Raw genomic sequence first — 20,742 nt, forward strand, 5'->3', positions numbered from 1 at the left:
CCGTGCGGCGAGGCCGGGAGGGAGCTCGGGCGCTGCCAGGCCAGCGGGCTCCTTCCCAACCACAATTTCTAAGCCTTACTTTTTATTCTTCTTCCTACTTCCCTCTTCACTTTCGGCCGCCCGACGGTTTTGGTTTTTTTTTTATCGTTATTATTTTAATATTTTCTTCTGGAGGCAGGAAGGCATATGGATATTTTCCCCAATGCCGTGTGAGCGGCGGGCGCCCGGGGCTGCCGTCGAGCTGGCGGGCGCGCAGGATGCGCAGCGAATGCAGCATCGGGCCCCCCGTTAAGGCGCCCGCTCAGCGGAGGCTGGAGCGGCTGCCGCCCCCCCCGGTTGCCCGCAGGGACGCGGGGCTGGGAGGTTGGACCGGGTCACAGCCTTTCCCCGCTCCTCTTCCTCCCCCCACGCTGCCCCCCCGTCCCCCGCCGCCCCCCCGCGCATCCCTCCGCCGCGTTCAAAGCCAGAAGCGGCCGCCTTGCGCTGAAGCACCCCGGGCACCGAAAATAACGAGTTAACCGAGGGACGTAGGAGGGACGTAGAGAAGAGTTGGGGTGCAGAACTGCTGTACAAAAGATTTCTGTGTACATGGCTGAGAGCTTGTAGTCTTAAAGTGAAATGCAAAACTTAGCGTTTCCAGCATGGCAACTGGATTGTGATTCAAGGTATTTTCTGTGTAATGCAGAAATCCAACAGTTCAAGGAGATTTTTCTGTCTCAAATCCCTAGTTTCCCTGGATTCTTTTAATCCAGTACATAAATTACACTTTTTCAGTTATTTTTTTCCTGGGAATAGCTGCTTAGTTTGTCTCCGCAATTCATACCTTTGTGCCCTGACAGAAAATTCCACTTAATCCTTGAAATTGAGACACTAGTAAGATCCTGTTGAGGTTTAGCACTCATTTCTTTAGCTCTGCATCATTACTTTGAGAGTGTTTTCAGAAATGTTTTTGACAGTCAGTATGGGAATGTGCACAAAGCTGTTTCACTGTAGCTGTGTATACTTTGAAATATCAGAATTTGAAGAGATTTACACACTCCGCTGTGGAAGTGCACTAACAAATACTGACTTTCACTTTCAATGAAATAACTGTCCTGACTCATGGCTAATTTACAAAAAAACCCCTATAAATCAGTATTGTACAGGTGCGTGTGCATTTTTCCCCACTAGTCATGTTCAATAGCATGCAATTTATACTTGTTTTTCATTTTAATTAAAATCTGTGCTTAGCGCATATTTGACTACATGAAACAACTGTTCTTTTAAGCTTTCTTATTTCTCAGCTGCACTGTTCTCATATTTTACAATTACATAAAGGTGGGTGTGGCTAAAATGAAAGCAGTAAGCAATCTAATATGAATATATAGCATATTTTAAGTAACTTTTCCTTTCTTATATTTGATGTACTCCTTATTTTAAGATATTTAGGGGGGAAAAATCACGTAGTTTAAATAGACCCTTGTAGTGCTGCTTGCATTTTTTACCTCAGTTAAAATGTCAAACATTAACAGGGATTACTTGGCTCTGGAAAAGTTGCATTTGGAGGAGATATCAATTGAACTTGAATATCTAAATGTATATATTTATATTTTATCAATAAGTGAAAACTAAAGTTCTATGCTCAATTAAACCTTGCTTAGGTATAACATGCAGCATAGTGTGGGGGGTTTTTTTAAATTTTTTTTTCCTTTGTTTCTTTTGAGTTTAGTCCCTTATCTTGATTCTTAGGAAAAACATCCAAATAAGCTTCATTTGGTTTGGGATTGGTGTTTTTTTTTTTCTTTTTCTCCTCTAAAGTTTTACTGAAAGTTTCGAAGAGGTACCCTGTCAGTTTATAGATACAAATCTACTGATGCTGAAAGTAGCTCTTGAGAATTTTTAATTTTCAGAAATAACAGTAATTTGCAAGTATGACTGTGTATCTGTGTGACCTTTTAATCTGTTATGCTAATACTACAATAAGCTTTCTATGAGGTAACATTTTAAAGGCAGACTACATATACGATACCAAGGTATCGTGGGGTTCTTTTTCTGTTCAGTTCATTGTCTGGGGTTTTTTTATTCTCAGCTTCTGGAATTCTGAACCTATTACTATTCCATCAAAAATGTAATGTCATGGAAAGAAAAATAAATTTGAGTCTTTAATTCCTTAATTAGTTTTATGACTAATAAGTCAAATTCTTCAGTGAATTACAAGTGGAACTGCATACAAACTACCTGGCTCTGTATACCCTGCCTGCAAACACTGTGTGAAGATGCACATCTCGCCCACCCTGAGTGTCAGAAGCCATCCTAACAGGTGTATCACTGCTTTTCTGATACACTTTTGCACGTGTAGAAGCAGATGAGCTTTCTTTACAGGAAAAGTCGCCACAGATTAGCTAGTGGTCCTTTTATAGGACCTTACTGAGTTTTGTTATTTGCTCTGGGGAGCAATTAACTCCTGACTATGTAAGGGAGAACCAAGAAGCTTATCACTGTGTTCTACAAATATGCTGCAGGTATTCTGCTTTGTAGATGCAGTCATCCACCCACACCCAAAGGCCCATTGCAAGTTATTTAAGTAATTCACATTCATTACAAACTGTCAAGGGTAGAGCTCATCTTGGACTAGTTTTGACTGTCTGGGAAAGAAATAGAGAATGAAATTGTAGGCTTTTGTGTAGAAACAAAAATATTTTTGTCAGAAAGTTTTTAAAACTAAAAATACCTTCATGTACACCAGTATATGTTCTCTACGTTTTTTTTTTTTCACCTATATATTATTATAAGTTCTAAACACTTAATATCTAGCACTGGAACCTGATCTCAAAAAATTGTGTTTTCTATTATCAGTAATACTTGAAAGATTTTGTTTGAACAGGCTGCCCAAATTGTTTTTGAACTTAGTCCCCTGTGACTCTTCTCACAGCCATCTATTTTTTTAATAGCACAAGTAATGTATTTTAAAGATAGGAAATAAAGTTGATATGCTGCTCAAATAGAAAGGGGACATCAGGCAGAGTAGAGAGGTGTAGCCACAGATTTTCAGTAACCTCTTTTAGTCAGTGAAAATGTTGCTTTGCAGGGGTTTTTTGTGCATTATTGGCAGGAGTTATGTCGAATTTTTAGGTTACTGGTGTATTAATACATAAGTTGGATTTCAAAAGGAATCTCTTTTTTGAAAAATTTCTTCATTGTGGATACTGGACAATTTCAGAAATATTCAGAGTAAGCTAGGTATAAAAATTTCTGCTCATAAGGGTGTAAGGCAATTTCTATACTGATTATATTTTAACCCTTTCCTGTAAGTTTTAAAAGCACTTATTCTAATAACAGAACTTTGGGATACAGTTGACATTACCACAATTGAGGAATAGTTCTGATCTTAGCTTTGAATGCTCTGTGAGAACTTTAGGATATTTGAATGAGTGTTAAAGGAGGGAGCACAACTTGAGCTCTAGTCCAGCTAACACTTAAAGTTGGTCAATTTTTTATTCTAATATTTGCATGTAATAATATTTTTAGTGTACCATTAAAAAAACAAAAAAAAAAGTTCTTTTTACAGAAAATATGAAATTTTTAAAGTTTATCTAATTCCTAACACTTTTCCAGAGCTCGATAATAAACAGTTGGTAGTGTGTAAGGATGACATTACACACACACATTTATTACCATATGCACACAACAGTAGCAAATGTAAATTATGTACATTTAGCTTTTATTTTATTAAAGGTTTCCCAAGATGCCTTCTAAAACTGAAGGCAATATTGTTATATTGCTTAAAACTGAAAGATAGGAGTGACTTTCAGTGCTCGTTATTAATGTCTAAAGGAAACCACTGTTAGAAATAGGACCCCCCCACCCCGTGACTATTTAGTTTGTTTTCAGACACTGTAGTGAGTGAATCTGCAGTAAATAGATTATTAATAAACTTTTCAGCATTGAATCTTGTAACAACTAATTATTTTATTTAGCATGAACTGAAATTTTCTTGAAGATTTGGTCTGAGAAGAAGATAATTACACATCGGATAGGGCTTAGGCATGTATTTTCATTTTAAATAGCTTTATGTAAGTCCAGTTTCAATATAATCTTCAAGTATGTGAAATCTCAATATAAGCACAGAGGGGGACCACAACTTTGGTGTGTTTGCTTAAAGAACAAAAACTTTTTTTTAAAAGGTGAAATACATGATGTGTGGAATACACGAAAATACAAACTCCTTTTTCTTGTTAAAGCAGGGTGATTATTATAAGTCCATAGCTGTGAGAGGGCTTGGAGCATTTTCTGGAATACTCTCAAAGAATAAAGAACAAATTTATGGAAGTATTTATGAGCAGGTGACCTGATCTACGCATCAGCTATTCATTTATTAGGCATAGGATGTGTCTTGTTATGGCGTCTACAATGAAAAGTTCAAATAAAGTCAAAACAGATTTAAGATTTTGTCTCTGTGAATGCAGTATTTCCTCCAGTAGCTATTTGGCTATTTTTGCTGCATCTGTCAAGTTAAACTTTGTTCTTACCTGATCAGGACTGCTGCTTTTCTTTTATGTTTTTTATTTTTTTTTTTAATTTTTTTTCTTTTTTTTTAACTCTTAAAAATTTTATTTCCTCTCTCAGAATGTATTATATGACTGTAGTTTTTCCATTATATGCTTTAAAGTAGCTAATATTTGTAGGCTAAATTTTAATAAAGGCAATAATGGTACTGCCTTGAAGAGCAAAAAAAAAAAAAAATTCCTTAAAGTGAAACACTAGAATTTAAATACTTAACAGTCAATAGCATATCTTAGGAAATATGACAGCAGTAATCACACATTCATTAAGTACTTTACTCCCTAAAATAACTTACCTGTTTGTTTGTTTGTTTGAGGGTGGAGAGAGGGATTGGTAGTGAGTGGGAAGAGAGAGCAACACCCCTTACTCCTTTTTTTTTCCCTTTTTTTTCTTTTTACTTTTTTTTTCTTTTTTTTTTTCTTCTTTTTTTTTCTTCCTCCTTCCTCTTACTTTCATCTTAAAATGCTGTGGGTAGAATGAAAGCAGAAACATGCTAATCTGATTTGTTTCAGGAGGCTTCTGATAATAAAGAGGCATATCACAGGTGTTCCTAATCAAGTCAGTTTGGTTTAAAAAAAAAAGTATTTTTAAAATTAGGATTTCCTGTAACATAGACAATGCGAGGGTCAAGCTGATGACCTACATCTATGTTTGGGGATCAACCATGAAACTGTGGGTGTTGGAAATATGTTATAATACATGACATTTTTATTGCAGGTTTTGACCTTTCAATAGAGAGCTGATTTTGGAGAATGACTTACTCCTGTGATTGAAAAACTCTCTGGAAGGTTGATGGAGCATGAGCATGGTATATATTATATTAACATTTCTCTTATTACATATGTTCTTTATTTTAAAAAATTTGCACAGTAAGATAACTTATTCAGAGTATTCAAAATAGGCCGGTTCTAATGGGATTGTTCAAGAATTTATTATTTGTTAAAATAATTCTTCTTTACACTCCTGTAAAATTATAAACACTAAGTAAAAGTATTAACACAGGCTGTGCTCAGAAGGAAATGAAGTGGCCAAAAATATGTATAAAAAGCTGAGTTTGCAACAGCCTTGATCCATTTGAGCTATATAAATTCTCTATATAGTATTGTTCTCATATTCCTGTCTTGGGAATTACTCCAACTGAAATGTTGCTAATCCAAAAACAAAGTATGGATGATATAAAAAAATTATTTTTCAATCACTTTATTTTTTTTGTTGGGAGGGTGTGTTAAGAATAGAATAGAACAGAGAGCTAGCTGGGTGTATTTCCATGTAGTGTGTAAAATTTGGTTTTAAAGGCAGTAATAAACTAGCTACCTGACGAGCAAAGAAGCAGAAAACAGAAAAAAAGGAACAGGTTTTCAGAGCCTTGCATCTGTACCAGAATATTCAGAAATTTTATTTATCTTTTTTGTTGGCAAACAGATAGTATATAGCAAAACACTGAACTAATTTAGAGGAATTAATATGGACTGTGCTACACTCATATTGCAAGTCCTGCTTTGCACTAAAAGTGCTCATTTGGCTGAAACTGAGAAATCCATTCAGAGTAATCATAACCTATCTACTCATATACGAACAGTCTTAACTAACCATTTACACAGACAATTGAAATTAAAATAGTGACTGGTCTTGGATTGAGTAAATTTGTTTAAATACAAAATGGAATAGTAAAATCTGCAAGACTTTATCTTCGGCAGAACATATTGCAGTACAACAAATTTTATGAACATGTTGTGACTTTAGCAATTCCAACTTTCAGCTGGAATTCAGTTTTTATCCTTAATCAAATCTGTCTGTCTTCAAGAACACTTCTTCTTTGTAGGAAGTAATTGTACCTTAGAATCAGAGGAGTTTCAAAAACCCAAAATTTCAGTTTATCCCAGTAACTCCTAATTTCTACCAAGCAAACACAGTGAGGTGTAAATTTCATATTTCCTCATTGTTGTAAGTAATGGCTGGTAGAACTGAAGAATTACTGGAATTTACCAGCAATACACCTCCTGTTACAGAAGTATTTGAGGCAGATGGGTCCCTGATATGATTTTAGGGTGGTTAAGGCCTCCTAGAGAAAATTCTTAGTTGAGTAAGAAAATTTTGAATACAGAAAACATAGGAAGTAAACCTTAACTTTATATAAGCTTTGAAGTTTGTGATTAGTGAGTAGGTAATTCTTTCAGTTTTAATCCTTTCTTTATGTGATTAAACACACAGTGAAAGTACTTCTATTAATGCTGTAACTGTGTTTGGGTAACATGCCTAATATGCTCCCAAATAAATAAATATTTCGGTCTGTCCAGAAACTGCTTTGGAGGTACTACATTGCTGGTTTTTCTTTCTTATTTTCTTTTTTCCCTTTTTTTTTTTTTCTTTTTTTTCTACTAGCTTTCTTAGGAAAATAAGGATTTTAGGATTTCACTGAACGGTTTGAGTTTGTTCATTTTTTTTTCCTGTACAAAAGCAGTTACATTCTTGTTAATGAAAATCAGGATTATATTGCAAGGCAAAGGTATCTAAGGCTCCCTTGTGAGATATTTAAAAGGTGAAAGTTTGATGGAGTGTTCCTTGGTCTGACACAGGTTCAGAGTATTTCTCATAGATTCTTATTCAGCAAAAAAGGTTGTTTCTGGTTCACAACTGTAAATCAAAGGGATTTTACATTTAGGGCCTAATCCTACAAACTTTAATATACACAAGTAGTTCTAATGACTCACAACCATGAATAAGGATTTGCAGAATGGTATTCTCATTAGATGCACACTTTCTTTCCTTTTACAAATTTAGTATATATTGAAGTATTTAAAACTTTAAGACAAGTCTAAATGTTTTTTTAGAAAGTGCAAAGAGTTTTGCAGTAATGTAGTAATTGAGTCCTATTTACAAGCTCTAGTATCTTTTAAGAGTGCTGCAGTTTTCAGTTATGATTAGAGTCCACTTAAGGTGTGATTTGCTCTAGAATATTTTTGTGCTGAATTTTGGCCCATACTAATTTTTAATTTTTTTTTTTATAGTAACTTTGTACTCGGTAGTCAACATGAATGTTTCTTGACCTGAAGAGTAGATGAAACTTGCAAGAAAGGTGGTGGGGTGTGTTTGCTTTATTTTCCTACTCTTAGCCTCTCCTATTGTAGTTCTTATTTAGCAAAACAACTACTGATTTTGTTGCAAGTTCAGCCCGAATTAAGGGCCTGCAGTGCTTGCCCCTTAAAAATTGCTGGTGTGGCTATTGCAAGCTGTGTGCTTGACTTTGTAAACTGTTTTGCAATATCTGATTGTAATGAGGTTGAAAAGATAAAAATGTGCAGACTTCTTTACTGAAGTGCTTCAGATGTGGAACTTTTCATGGCCACTTCTGCTGTTCCTACTGTAGGTAGAACACTTGAGGCTCTACAAGTCTTGTTAACTAAATCATAATTTGAAAGCTGACAATGCATGCTTGTTGCTCATCCAAAAGGAACTGTTGCAGATTACTTTTACAATTCGTTTATGACTTCTTTGAGGACTTCTCTTGCTTTGCAAAGGCAACTGAAATAATTTTCCTGAAAGAGATCTGTAGCTATAAATGCAACCCATTCCTAGTTACTGCAATACATGTAAAATCAACCATTGTTTGATATCTTAGGCATGACTATTTTAAGTTTTAAATCTGAAGCAATTGAATGTTCTGAATTTTCTTAGTTTAAACTAAACCCAGCCCTACATTATTTTAAAATGGAGCTTGGTAGACTATTAGATTTAAGTAGACATTATTTTTATTGTTGCATCAGACATTCAATGAAACATGTATATAGGAAGAATTTAAGACTGGCATACTGACACATCATTTTTCCTTGTCTGTTGATAAAATGATCTTGCTAGGCAATAGGAAAAGAAAAGCAAATGGCATGAAAATTCTTTAGGAAAAATAGTTAAAATATGCTAACTGGGATTTTTAAACACTTACTCTTCTCACTCAAATGTAAATATATATAAGTAACACATTGCCCCCTTTTTATTGTTATTTTTGTCTATTTTCAACAGAAGTCTAAGGAAGAATTTATGTAGGCCCATGCATTGAAGGTTTCAGTAGGGGAATGAAAAATGGAATCAAAATTGTTAAGTGTTCATATGGTGTATTGATGGCTTCTTAATACACCTTGGTTTAGACTGCTGTTTGCACACTAAAAACAGGGCATATATGAAACTGCAATTGCTAATTGAGTAGTGTATTTGCATAAACAGTTGTTTCTAGCTTTGTTAATTTTGTATTACTTTCAAACACATGGATATTCATGGTAAATTTTTTTTTCTGCATTTGTTTGGGGCAGGACTTTTTTTGTTATTCTAAATTTTTAGACCAGTATTATGAGAGAATTAGTTCTTGTTATTGAAATACATTATCAAGATAATCTAGTCAAAGCAAGATATCAGCAATATCTGTTTTTAATTTGTGAGGTACTTAGAAATCTTAGTAATGTTCAAATACCTCTGAAGTATTTATACCTTTTCTTTAACCCACTAAATTTTAAGAGCTTCGTTTTTACTTCCTGTGAGTGTCCTACAGTTTGGTGGGTTTTTTTTTGTTTTGTGGATGATTTGGTTTGTTGGTGTGGTTTTTTTTAAAGCCTTTAGTCAAAGATTTTTATGATTTTATACTTCCACTTCCTAGTTGACATGAAGAACAATTTAAATTTTTTTTTAAATTTTTTTAACTGCCCCTTCTCCCCACAGAAGGAAATGCATTTTCATATTCATATGGAAATTAACTTAGAAATTTAGAAAGTATTGTAATTATGAACATGATTATGATTTTCCCAAATTTAACTGATCATTTCCTGCTTCAAAATAGATATATAAGTCACTTCTAGACATGCAAGTCACTTCTAGATTTCGCAGGAGTTCTAGTGGATCTGATGAATGAAGGCATTTGCTTTATAATTTCTGTATTCTTTTGGAGCAAAATTTTCTCTTGGTAGGATGGGTAGATACTGTGGTCTTATGAATGTTACTACTTTATTCTGAAAATGCCTTGCTTTCTCTTGTTGCAAGTTAGTCCATATTTTAGACAAGCTCAGAAATTAGACAAAGAAGATGCTCCATCTGTTGTGAAACATTGCAATGGCTCTTATAAGGAAGTCCTTCTCTAATTGAAAATATATTGAAAAGTTTATTGTGGAACAGAGTTCCCTTTTGATACTGTAACACTTATTGTCAGCATTTTCCACAGGCAAAAAGAATTCCTGATCAACAAGAATAATTATGTACTGGTTACCCTGTCCCTCTCCTCCCTAAAACCAAAATATTTTTTCCAGGTTCTCAGGAGAAGGGAAAATGCTGCTTTTAATGCCGAGCACAGGAGTTACAAAAGCAGCACTCAAATCTGTACTTTTCTTCATTGTGCTAACACCTAATTCTAAAAATATTTTTTCAACTCTGTCAGAGTGAGGGATTGTAGTTCTGTAGGACCAGAGTATTTTTTAAACAAAGGGTCATAAGCTCATCTTTAATTCTATGTGTGTGGAAATCCATAGCTTGTATGACATGCAAGTGTTACTAATATATTCTCCATACTTCTTTAAGTTCCAGATTCATGACCTCTCTAAACAATTTGAGGGCAGATAAAACATGGTTTGAAATAAAATCAGGGAAAAATGCTTGCCTTCTCTTCCTAGTATTACCAGGTTTAAAATCTGGATCTTCATGGTGCCTGTTTTGCCTGTGGGTTTAGGGTGTAACAGAGAGACTCTTGAATTAGTAGGGAGAGAATAATTCCTTCCAGGGCATTGGTATTGCTAAACCCTGTTCTTTTGACCAGCAACTCCTCTGTTTTTTTGGTGTTTTGATCCCACCATCATGACTATGATTTTGGCTGTGAGTATTGAGTATTTGCTCCAGAAATTGATATTTTTGTGAAACTGCATAAGAAACTCACTGAAATGTAAAATACAGTTGTCATAAGTTCTTTAATAAATCTGTTGTCCTTGATTTTTTTGGGGGGGCTATTTAGGTATATAGACTTCTTGTATTTTTGGTTTTTGGTTTGTAGTACTTATTTGTCAACCTCACAGTCTTCTGACCTGAAAACAAGTTTGGGACACTTTTCAAATTTTTTTAATTTTTTTAGCTTAACATAACTTATGTTGCTGACCCACTTTGTTATTAAAAACCTGAACAGCATTTGTCATTGAGGTAGGAATTAATGAAGGCTAACACTAGAGGGCAATTCAAAGCAACAGCCTACCCCAGAACAGTTACGGGTGCCTGTGGCCCTGAGATGAAAAAGAGGGAGCCAGTGGAGACTTTCCCAGGGTCTCCCCCAGACAAAAAGCTGCTCTTTGTCATTACTCTCCTAAATGGTTTGTTTAACTCACTTTTCATATCTTGGAGTGCTCCACTGAATGAGAAAGAAGTTAAGACAGTTGTTATGCTTTGCTGAATTACAAGTTAAGAAACATCTTCCACAGTGTCTTACCTCGTTCACTCTTGCTGTTGTCAAAAAGGCACAACTTTCTCGGTGGTGGCTTTTGTTTGGTTTATATTTGATGTCATGTGCTGCATGAAGCTCTTGAAAAGATACTGGGTTTTGAGGGGGTAAGGTAACATTGCAGAAAAGCTTAAATGTCTTTTGTTAAGTACCAAGGAAAATGGAATGTATGGTGAGTAAAATATTTTCTTACAAAATACTATAAAGTTTGTCAAATTAAGATGACAGTATGAATGATTAATTTCATATTAAAAAAAATACACACAAAGCAAACCACAGAATAAGGCATCAGAGAGGTACTTTGTGTCTCTAATTTTATCAAGTAAAATATATTATATAGAATGGGAGAAAAAAATTAGTTGAAGATGAGCAATAAAGTGCTGTATTTAATATTTAACCAAGTAGAAGCGATCGTCTGTGTATATTGTACACAATTTAAACAATTTATATAACAGCGCATTACATAATAAATTACAGTTTTCACTGTTGCAATGTTCATTATAGATTTACAGAACATCTTAAATACTTGTAAATAATAACCTGTAATGCAAATGATGGTGTCATGGTTCTTGAAAAGCACTCTAGTATTCTTATTTTAGAAATGCAAATTTTCTCATTATATTGAAATGTATGCACCCAGCCATGTAAATGCTTGTGGCACAGTACAAATTTGAAAACAAAGGGCATTTTATATAAGAGTGTATGTGAGTTTTTACCTGTCTTTCTATCTAACTTTATGTGCATATATATAATCTCATATATATTTTGTGTACTTGTATATAAAAAAGCTGATCTATTATTAAAGTGGCATGTTTGTTTCTACGCTCTGGACCAGTTAGTCAAGTTGTATTTTCTTTGCATTCTTTTGCACAACTTACTATTAATGTCTAAAATTTGCTTTAGCTGCAACAACTTTTTCAAGTTGTTTTTCTATAAAGAATATTTACTTGCAATCACTCTGGCAGTGCCGCAGATCAATAGAAATACTGCAGTGCATTGTTGTAGTAAACATTTACACCTGTTTTGAGCAGGTCTGATCAGCAACTCTAGTGCAATTTGAAAATATGTAATCTACTGGCACTGATGTGCCCAACCTTAACTGGTGCTGGTGCCTTTGAAAGAGAGCAATTGTGTCATAACACAGTATATATAGTCCAACAATGACTGGCCTTGATCAGTCTGTCCAAGAAGAAAATACTTTTCTTGCTTCTTAATTTGCAAAATGCACAACAGGGGGAAAAAGGAGCATGTGAAATTTAACCTACAGAAATTGGTGGGTTCTCTGGGATTTAGGGGGAATTTTTGCTTTAACTGGGGGAGTGGGTTTGAGGAATTAGTTGCCAGCCATGTACAGTGATAAGAGGTCTTAATCACACACATGAACTCTTGGTTTTGGAATGTATTTCTGTGAAACCTATCTGATTCTAGGTGATTAAACCAAGCATGCATGTAGCTTTTAAGGAACTGAACCCTTAGTCTTTTGCAGGTAAGACACTACCATTTTAAGAATAAGCACTTTGATGCCAATATGACTTTTCTTTTTTTTTCTCCTTTTACCAGCTTGATTTTTGGCCCTAAATCAAAGAGATAAGTTCTGTCATTAACATTAAAGCTGTCTTCAGTATTTTGTTTATTTGAACAAAGCAAGAACAAATGTGTAAGTACCAGCAATGTGCAGACCAGTATTGCAATATTGGTCTGTTCTGCCTTTAAGCAGGTGGTTTCATGTGGCAGGCTGGAAGAGAGACTCTTTTTCTTCCCAGCTTTTGACAAAAAGATGACGCATATGACTCAGAATTAGAAGGGGAAATCTGCCAGTTTGCATCAGTTCCTTAACTTGTGGGCTGCTATTCACCACAAGAAAAATCAGTATACTCGCACCAGTGCTGCTTAAGAGATGAAGAGTAATCCTTTCCTTCAGAAAGTGTAGGATGATTGGAGTAGGCCTTTCATATATTACACTAACCTTTTCCTATATTAAGGTATTTTTCAATTATATTAAATTTTTATAAAGAAAAAAAAATATTAAATGCTACATTTAATAATTAATATAGGAATCAGATATTATAGCTTAAGGTAGATCAAAAGCAAAGTGATTTGTTTCATGAAACTTCTGTTTTGTTGGCACTGAGACTCAGCTGTTATAGATCTCCAGAGTCAAAAGGTAAGGGATTTTTTTAATATATTTTTTAATCTAATTCCAGATATCTGAATCTCCAGTTCCAGCTATTAAGTAAGTTAGTAGGACTGAAAAAAAAATTAAAAATAGTAACTTTGAAGACAGAAACCATCTATTTTGAAGAGGAAGATAATTACTTGAAGTATGGAAGATTTGTGTTTTCAAAATGTCTTGCCTTCGACCTGCTATAAAAGATAATGCAGATAATTCTGGTTCTGTCATATAGGTTTGGATTACGATGGAGAAACACTTCTTGCAGTACTGATATTGCTCAAGGAGCATACTGTGAAGTAACTTTTTTATTTTAAAAAAATTCAGATGCTAGTTTTGAGAAATTTAACATTTTTCAGGTTTGTGGGTATTTATTAGTTTGAGAGTACAATTCTGATTTTTTTTTTAACTACTTGTGTACTTTAAGTTATAAATCCTTTTTCTTAATATATTAACATCTAGTTAATTCAGCAAGGTTTTACTTTAAGCTTGTTAGTAAAATATTGAAAATCTAGCTTAGTATAAAGCCATAAGAGGCACCCAGCATCCTTATCACTTGTCCTTTTTTTTTTGTGGATAAAGTTCCTTTCATTTGTCAAAACCATTGTTCTTATTTTGGAAAAGCATGTTCTAAGTGAAGTTTGTTTTCTAGCTGGAAAAATGAAATTTACTGCTTACTGATCTGTGTCAGCCTTAGAAAGCACCATTTTATTTTGTATTAGCTCAGTTCTGTGAGTAGTGGGTCTCATTGACGGAAAGTGGGGAACCAAACATGTTTTTGAAAGGGAGTACACAGATCTGTGTGTTAGATGGTATCTATTAAGATTAGTAGGATTCTATTAATATTTCATGGGGAGATGGGGGAAAGATTGCTGCACCAGCTACCACTAAATAAACAATAAGATAATATGGCCAGGAATCTGCACCCCAAAGGTGTTATGGACACCTGAAGCCTCTGCTGAAGTGACTAATTAAATAATGAAGTTGTAGAAATACAGCTAAGGGCTGGAAAAGTATAAGTAGCAGTTACTAGGAGTTGTTCCTCTGCTATTAACTAGTGGATTCCCTTAACAGTTGAATTGATTTCTTCAAACAGGTCAGTCTCACCTTTCATAAGTCATGCTGTTGTCTGACATTTTATAGGAGTCATGTAGTGATGATGTTAAGAAAAAGACAAATTTACTGCCTGAGCCAGAAGGCAGGCTTACAAAAAGCAACTTCTTTCAGGACACGAAAAGCTCTTTGTTCTGTGGCCTTGGTCTTTTTGTGCTTTGACCCTTATTTTATAGCATTGTCACTCTGACCTTAAATCTTTGAAAGCAGACAAGCAGCAAATTTAGCTCTTAACAAGTGGGGTTTCATTCTGAGCTATGGTCCTGGTTTTTATCTTTAGGCATTATAGTCCCATACAATACTGAGATGTAACAAAATCTCAATTTAAGTTTGTGGTTTGTTATACTGTAAATAGCTATTATTTCTATATAAGGCAATTTTAAAAAAAAAAGTTGCTCTGTTACTGGCCCATGGTTTGTAATTATAAACCAATTTGAGATAAGACAGCAACTAGGAAGGCAGTCTGGCTAATACTGACCAATATATTTTTCACTTTCCTAGAAATACTTTGGAAATGGATCCTGTGCACAGACCACCTGGGTTTCTGCACAAACGACTTGAATATTCTATTGAGGACAAGAAATGCTTTGCTATACATTCTGGAGTTAGAAGATTTAAACAGCAGTACTTGCATGGCCTTCTTTCATAAAAAGCTGTGCCAGCTTAGGGGAGCACAAAATTTTACACAAGGCCTGTGACTGTTACAAGAGCAAGTCTTCTGAAAACTTCATAAAGCTAATTTTTTTTTTGTAAAAAAACCCAGCAAATTAATTGAGAGGACCGATACTTGATTGATTTTAAAGTTTTGGGGTTTTTTAATTTAATGTGTTTAAAAGGAGAACCTATTTCCCTGTCTTAATAACCTTACATTATGTACATGCATTGAACAGGTATTGTTTGGAGAGGGATTGTCACTTTTTCTTTTATCACTAATGATTCTATATATTTCAGGTTTTGGAAACTTTAGCTATAATAATAGGATAATATTTTCTGAATGTAATAGTGTAATAATCTAAGTTTCCATTTATTGGAGAACTTGAAAATATTTATCTTTTTTAATAATTTTTTAATCTGAAAGGGTGCCAGAAAATTTTTTAATAGTCATACAGAAACTGAAGATTATATTCTAAGACAGACCTGGCTTTCTTTTTGATGGATCCACTATGTTTAGTTATAATATTTTTTGTAATAAAATTGGGGGAAGGAACATTTTAGTTACTACTATAATGAAATATAGAACTTATTTTTGTAGAACTTAGGAAATAGTTTCTTAGTTTTTCTTAATTTTGTATGTGTCCTCTCAAGCAGAAAGAATGCTGGTACAGATTGAAAGTGTTCACACAGTTTTTCTTCCTGTGTGCTTGCCAAAGGTGCAGAGAAGACAGATTTTTAAAAGTTGTGTGCAAGCTGTACCAGTGCAGTCAAGAGGGGTCTGGAAAACTTTTCTGAAATGCAACTTTTACAAACTCTGCTAGAACTTGGAGCTTGCTATTTTACAAGTTCCCTGTAAAGTGTTTCATATAGCAATCTAGTTAATGCATCAGCTTCTGACAAAAAACTTCTTAGAAGCTGGGAAAAGAGGTGGGAGGGGTTAGTCTTATTTTTATTTTTAAGCTGCAATTGATTCTAAAATACAATTATGATATACCAAACAGTACATTGATAAATTTTTTGAGTGCTGTATCAGCTTCCCGTAGTTATGCTTTTTTTAGCTAGCAAGCTATAAAAATGGACATACTGTACTTGTTCAAGTCAGAACTGACTACCTTTCGTTTTTTGCCGTTCACAGAAATCCATTGCATTCTGTTTGCTATTCATCAGTCCAATAGAAGCATCAATATTGCAGAACCAAGTAACAGTCTTCACTTTGGTTTGTCTTCCTGAGTGCAAACAAGGGGAGGGTGCACCTCATACAAATTAATACATGAATCAAGCAGTATAAGCAGTAGTTGGAGTCTTAGATTAAGTAAAAAGGATTTAAATAGAATTTGATGCTGAGAGTCCTTAACTGCACTTCTAAATTTCTAAGTATTTTTATACTTCTGAATTTCTCAATGGTTTTACTTCCTGGTTTTTATTTTTAGCTGGCTTTGTTATTTCATGTTTATCTTATGCAGTAGTTCTCCAGCTAGTCTAAATCTGTTTGTTCATGATCCTTGGAGAGATGGCTGGACACATGATATAGATTCTCCAAATTTAGTAGCAGTAAATTTCAGTAATCAGCAGTTATCTGCTTTACTTTAGTTATTAATACTTCACATTGCAAAAAGTGTAGTTCTCCCAATCTTTTGCCATGGTTGTATGGGGAGTGTTGTTAAGATAATCAGGAAATAGTGAACACACTTTTTTTTTTTATGTCAACATTACCAAAACTCTTAAATTAGTGCTAGGTATCTCTGCTCAAATATTCATTTTTTTATTCATAGAATTATTTAAAGCTTTTTTTTTTTTTTTTTTACACAACTTTATAATAGTCTTAGAAATATTCAACTGTTCAACTGCTTACTAGAAGGTATGGGTGGACCTATTATACATGGAGAGTGTGTGTAAGCTTGGTCCTGGATTACTGCACCTCTTTGAGGGGAAGTGAGGCAGATTTATTGCCTAACTGTGTTAGAGGTATTTAAATTTAAAAAAACCAAACACATGCAATTAAATTGCTAGTTTAGAGATAATTTTTTAAAATTATTTAATTTTATTTTTTCTTTTTAGAACTTAGAAACTTTAGAACTTTTTAGAACTGCAGTCTTAAACAGCAATTAAAAATCTCACTGTTACTGCAGGAGAAGAGCAATCAAGGTATATAGTTTATTCTTCTAATTCTTCTTCCTCTGACCAGAAAGTAACCTCAATTAAGTTGAGTGAATTAACTGAGTATTGCAGGTTATGCCTGAACCAAATAATAATGGAATAGTAGCCAAAAGTACACAAATAGCTTTAATGTTCTGAAATATTTCAGTGGAATCTTTTCTTCTTTTTAAAAATACATGCATATCACTTTAAAGGCTGCTGACACCACAAATTAGATGGAAAGACAGTTCCTTAACGAAGAAGCAAGAATGCAGGAATAAAATAATATACTTCTAAATCTTAGATTTGAGAAGGAACAAGAGTAATAAATTCTAGTATGTTTGCAGTGTAAATACTGCAGTGTTGAGTAAGCATATGACAAAAATAAAATGAAACTATTGTTTTCACTTGGAGATAGGGGTGTAAACAGTGTATGAGAAAGATGCAGCTACACACACTTTTAGATCTGAGAATCTTAGAGAATGGAAATGTTCAGATTTCTTGGTAGTGAACAGTGAAATTTTCTTTTTCCCAGATTAATTCAATAAAACCCTAAAAGTATTTTCCAGTGTTGAGCTGCCATTGTGTGTACTCATAGCTAGTGGTGTGTTGGTGGCACTGAACTGTTAGAAGAGAGCTTGGCAAATTTACCAGCAGTTGTCCAAAAAGCTACACTGCAAAATGTCCTGTCTAACATAGAAGTATCTTACTCCATTAATGGAATGCACAGAGCAGGACACACTTGTCAAAAATGCCCCTCTTCATGCTGTGCCACCTCAGTGCAAACCCTGTCTCATTTCTGGTTCAGCTAAGCTAACCTGGGGAAACTGAGATAAGGACACTTGTAATTGCTGATGTCAGGGCTGTAGAAGATGCACTAGTGGATAAATGTAATGCTTTTACACTGTGGAACACTTCAGTCTTTCAGGTTCATCTTCAGTTTCCTAATTTTAATCTGAAATAAGGTTGGGAAAGGGTCACAATGAACAGTGAAGCAATAGCCTTGCTTTCATATTGGATCTGTTTTGTATTAATGAGTAAGGATGTGTTTTGTATTAATGAGTAAGGAACTAAAGCAATGGAATATGGTTGTGAGCAATGGTGTATAACACGATTGATGAGGAAGAGCTTCTGGCCAAGAAGTATCAAGGGAGTGCCTTTTTTGTGTGACCAAAAGGCACAAGGCAAATGTTTGATTTTATATCATGTTCTTGGGTATTAGAGACAACATACAGTGTTTAATACAAAGTCCTTGGTGTCTCTTACTCCAAGTCACTGGCCTGTCAGTCAGATTGCAGGCCTAGTGGTACCTTCTGGATATAATATGTTACATAGAGGTTTAAGGAGGTTATTAGTAGTTATTGTAGCATTTAAGGAGCTTATTAGTGTGTATAGTAGCCAGAATTGACTTGTAGTTGGTTTTCATAGGGTCAGAAAAGATTGAGTTTGGCTTGGTGTTGTCATAAACTGAACTATAAACAATAAAAACCGAAAATTATATTTTATGTTGGGCTTGGTCTTTGATAAATCAACTAAAAAATTACTGAAATCAAGGAAAGGCTCCTTCATTGCTTGGGAACACTCTAACTGCTAAAACAAGGGCAAATACATATACACATACACTTCTCTCTTTTTTCCTTTTTTTTTTTTTTTTTTAACAGTTCCAGTACATTTTTTTCAAAGAGCATTCCTGACTTGGTATGTGAGCTGCTTCTGAGGAATTTCAGTTTTGCATCTTCAGGATCCTTCTTCCTCAGCAGAGCTCTTGCTTATAGGAACTTGGGAAATGTAATGTAACTTCTTGCATACATGATTCCCATCTTTTATTGAGGTCTTCTTTGTCAATCTGTCTCTCATCCACAGACTTAAAACATGAGGATGGAGGTAGGAGAAGCACTCATGGTAACAACTATATTGACTTTATGACCAAAGCATAATGGTACACAGCTTTGTGCAGACATTCCTGGATTTCAGTGGATTCCTAGCTCAGCTTATCACTTCTTATCTTAGACTTCTCTTTTCATTCTTTTCCTGCTCCACAACCCCTTCTCTCACATAGACTGCCTTCAATTTTATGTGATAATTTGCTTATTCTTCTTGCAGATTAGATCTATTTTAACAGCAGTGTAGAAAATATACAGTCAGATTGTGTTGAATTTTGGGTTGGTTGGTTTCTTTTGGGACATTTTGTAGTAAAGCTAAAAAATAACACCAACAACAAAACACCTTCCAAAATCATTTAAAAAAAAAAGAAAACTCAAACAGTCTGGAATCCTGTAATTCATGCAAGGTTTTGTGTTCATGTTTTGTATAGGTGGGTGGAATTACCTGCAAGTTTTCTTACTAATGTACTTTCTGTAGAAAATAGCATAATAGTTCTGCCAAGTCTTCATTTCATGGTGTGTATAGTTTAATTTTAAAGGTATTTAGTTATGCAGCAGGAAAAAACCTTTCCACACTTAAGCTAGAACCTGAAATCGACCAGACAATTGAAAGAATAGTATCTGTTAAACACATGGAGTTTCAAATGAAGAATTTGGCCTGAATTTAAAAATGAGAAATGCACTTTCACAGGTATTAAATGTTGCCGCTGTCTTATTTAAGTAATTTTCTTTCAATCTTTTAAAGTAAATCTCTAAGTACAAAACAATATTTTTTCTTTCTAGAGAATATTTTTCATAATCTTTTTCCAGAAAAGTTGAAGTAAATCTTTTACTCTTGGCTAGCATTTTTGCTAGCATCTATCTTTATCTATGCCTTCCATATTACACCTATATATGGTGGAGATTTTGTCTTTACTTTTTCTTCTCTTGATTTATGCCTAGCACAGTTTCTTCAGGGGGGAGACCAACTGTCAGAGCATATGTTTACAGTATAGGTTTATTTTGATTTTGCACTCCTGCTTTAATTCACCATGGTAAGTTGGGTAAGTTGTGCCTATTTAATTTAGTTTGCCTATTTCAGCTGTCTGATTTTAAAAATAAACATAGGTAGTAAGAGGTGGGGTGGGGATAAGTGTAAATAGAGCTGTGCATATATAAAATATACTGGAAATGGCTCTTTGATGCAGTTCCTAAAGTTAGCATTCCTATCTGGATAAACTATATAAAATGTGTTGCTGCTGTTACCTGTAAATTTACGCTGGCAATCTCACTTTAATTGGCACATTTGTGGCAAAGGACTCTCCTAGCAGATATTTCCCTGCTGTATTACTGTAGGAACAAAAATAGGAAGGGAGAAAATTCCCAAACCTTTCCCCCACATGGCCTGCCAAATCTCTTTTTGTGCTTCCAGATAGCCCTGTTAATTTCCAGAAGTTGTCTGTCATGACCTGACTAGAAGGCTTATTGCAATGGAGGGGCGTGCTTGGGTCCATGCTGTGTAAGTAGCTTTTGTCTTAACAGTTTAGTATAAAAGCATTAAAGAAAGCATAATTCATGTTATCTAGGGAACTAGTAAAAGGACTGCACAGACTTAAATCTCTGGCATTCTTTAGTCTAAGAAAATTATACCTAGCAGTGCCATGAACTCCACATCTCTGACCTACATCAAGTAGCATGGTCAATTCCAGGCTGGGGGCAGATGAACTCCTGCCCATAATAACAGATAAGTTACTGTTCTTGCTAACAATTATTTTGGGTTATAATTTTTTTCTCCTCTGAAGTTA

The 20,742-nt window shown here is 34.6% G+C and overlaps 1 long non-coding RNA gene across 1 annotated transcript in view; it reads left to right on the forward strand.

The window, feature by feature from the left end:
- The window catches only part of LOC128934098 (uncharacterized), a 72,081-nt gene extending 51,638 nt beyond the window's left edge, over positions 1-20,443 (forward strand). Inside the window, exons 3-4 of the long non-coding RNA XR_008482824.1 lie at positions 5,260-5,350; positions 20,370-20,443. This is a non-coding gene — a long non-coding RNA (uncharacterized LOC128934098). The remainder of the gene's footprint in view (positions 1-5,259; positions 5,351-20,369) is intronic.
- The last annotated feature ends 299 nt before the right edge of the window (positions 20,444-20,742 follow it).

This window comes from Melozone crissalis, unplaced genomic scaffold, assembly GCF_028551555.1.
Source record: "Melozone crissalis strain CALT ecotype California unplaced genomic scaffold, PUWL_Pcris_2 ptg000013l_1, whole genome shotgun sequence".
NCBI classification, from domain to species: domain Eukaryota; kingdom Metazoa; phylum Chordata; class Aves; order Passeriformes; family Passerellidae; genus Melozone; species Melozone crissalis.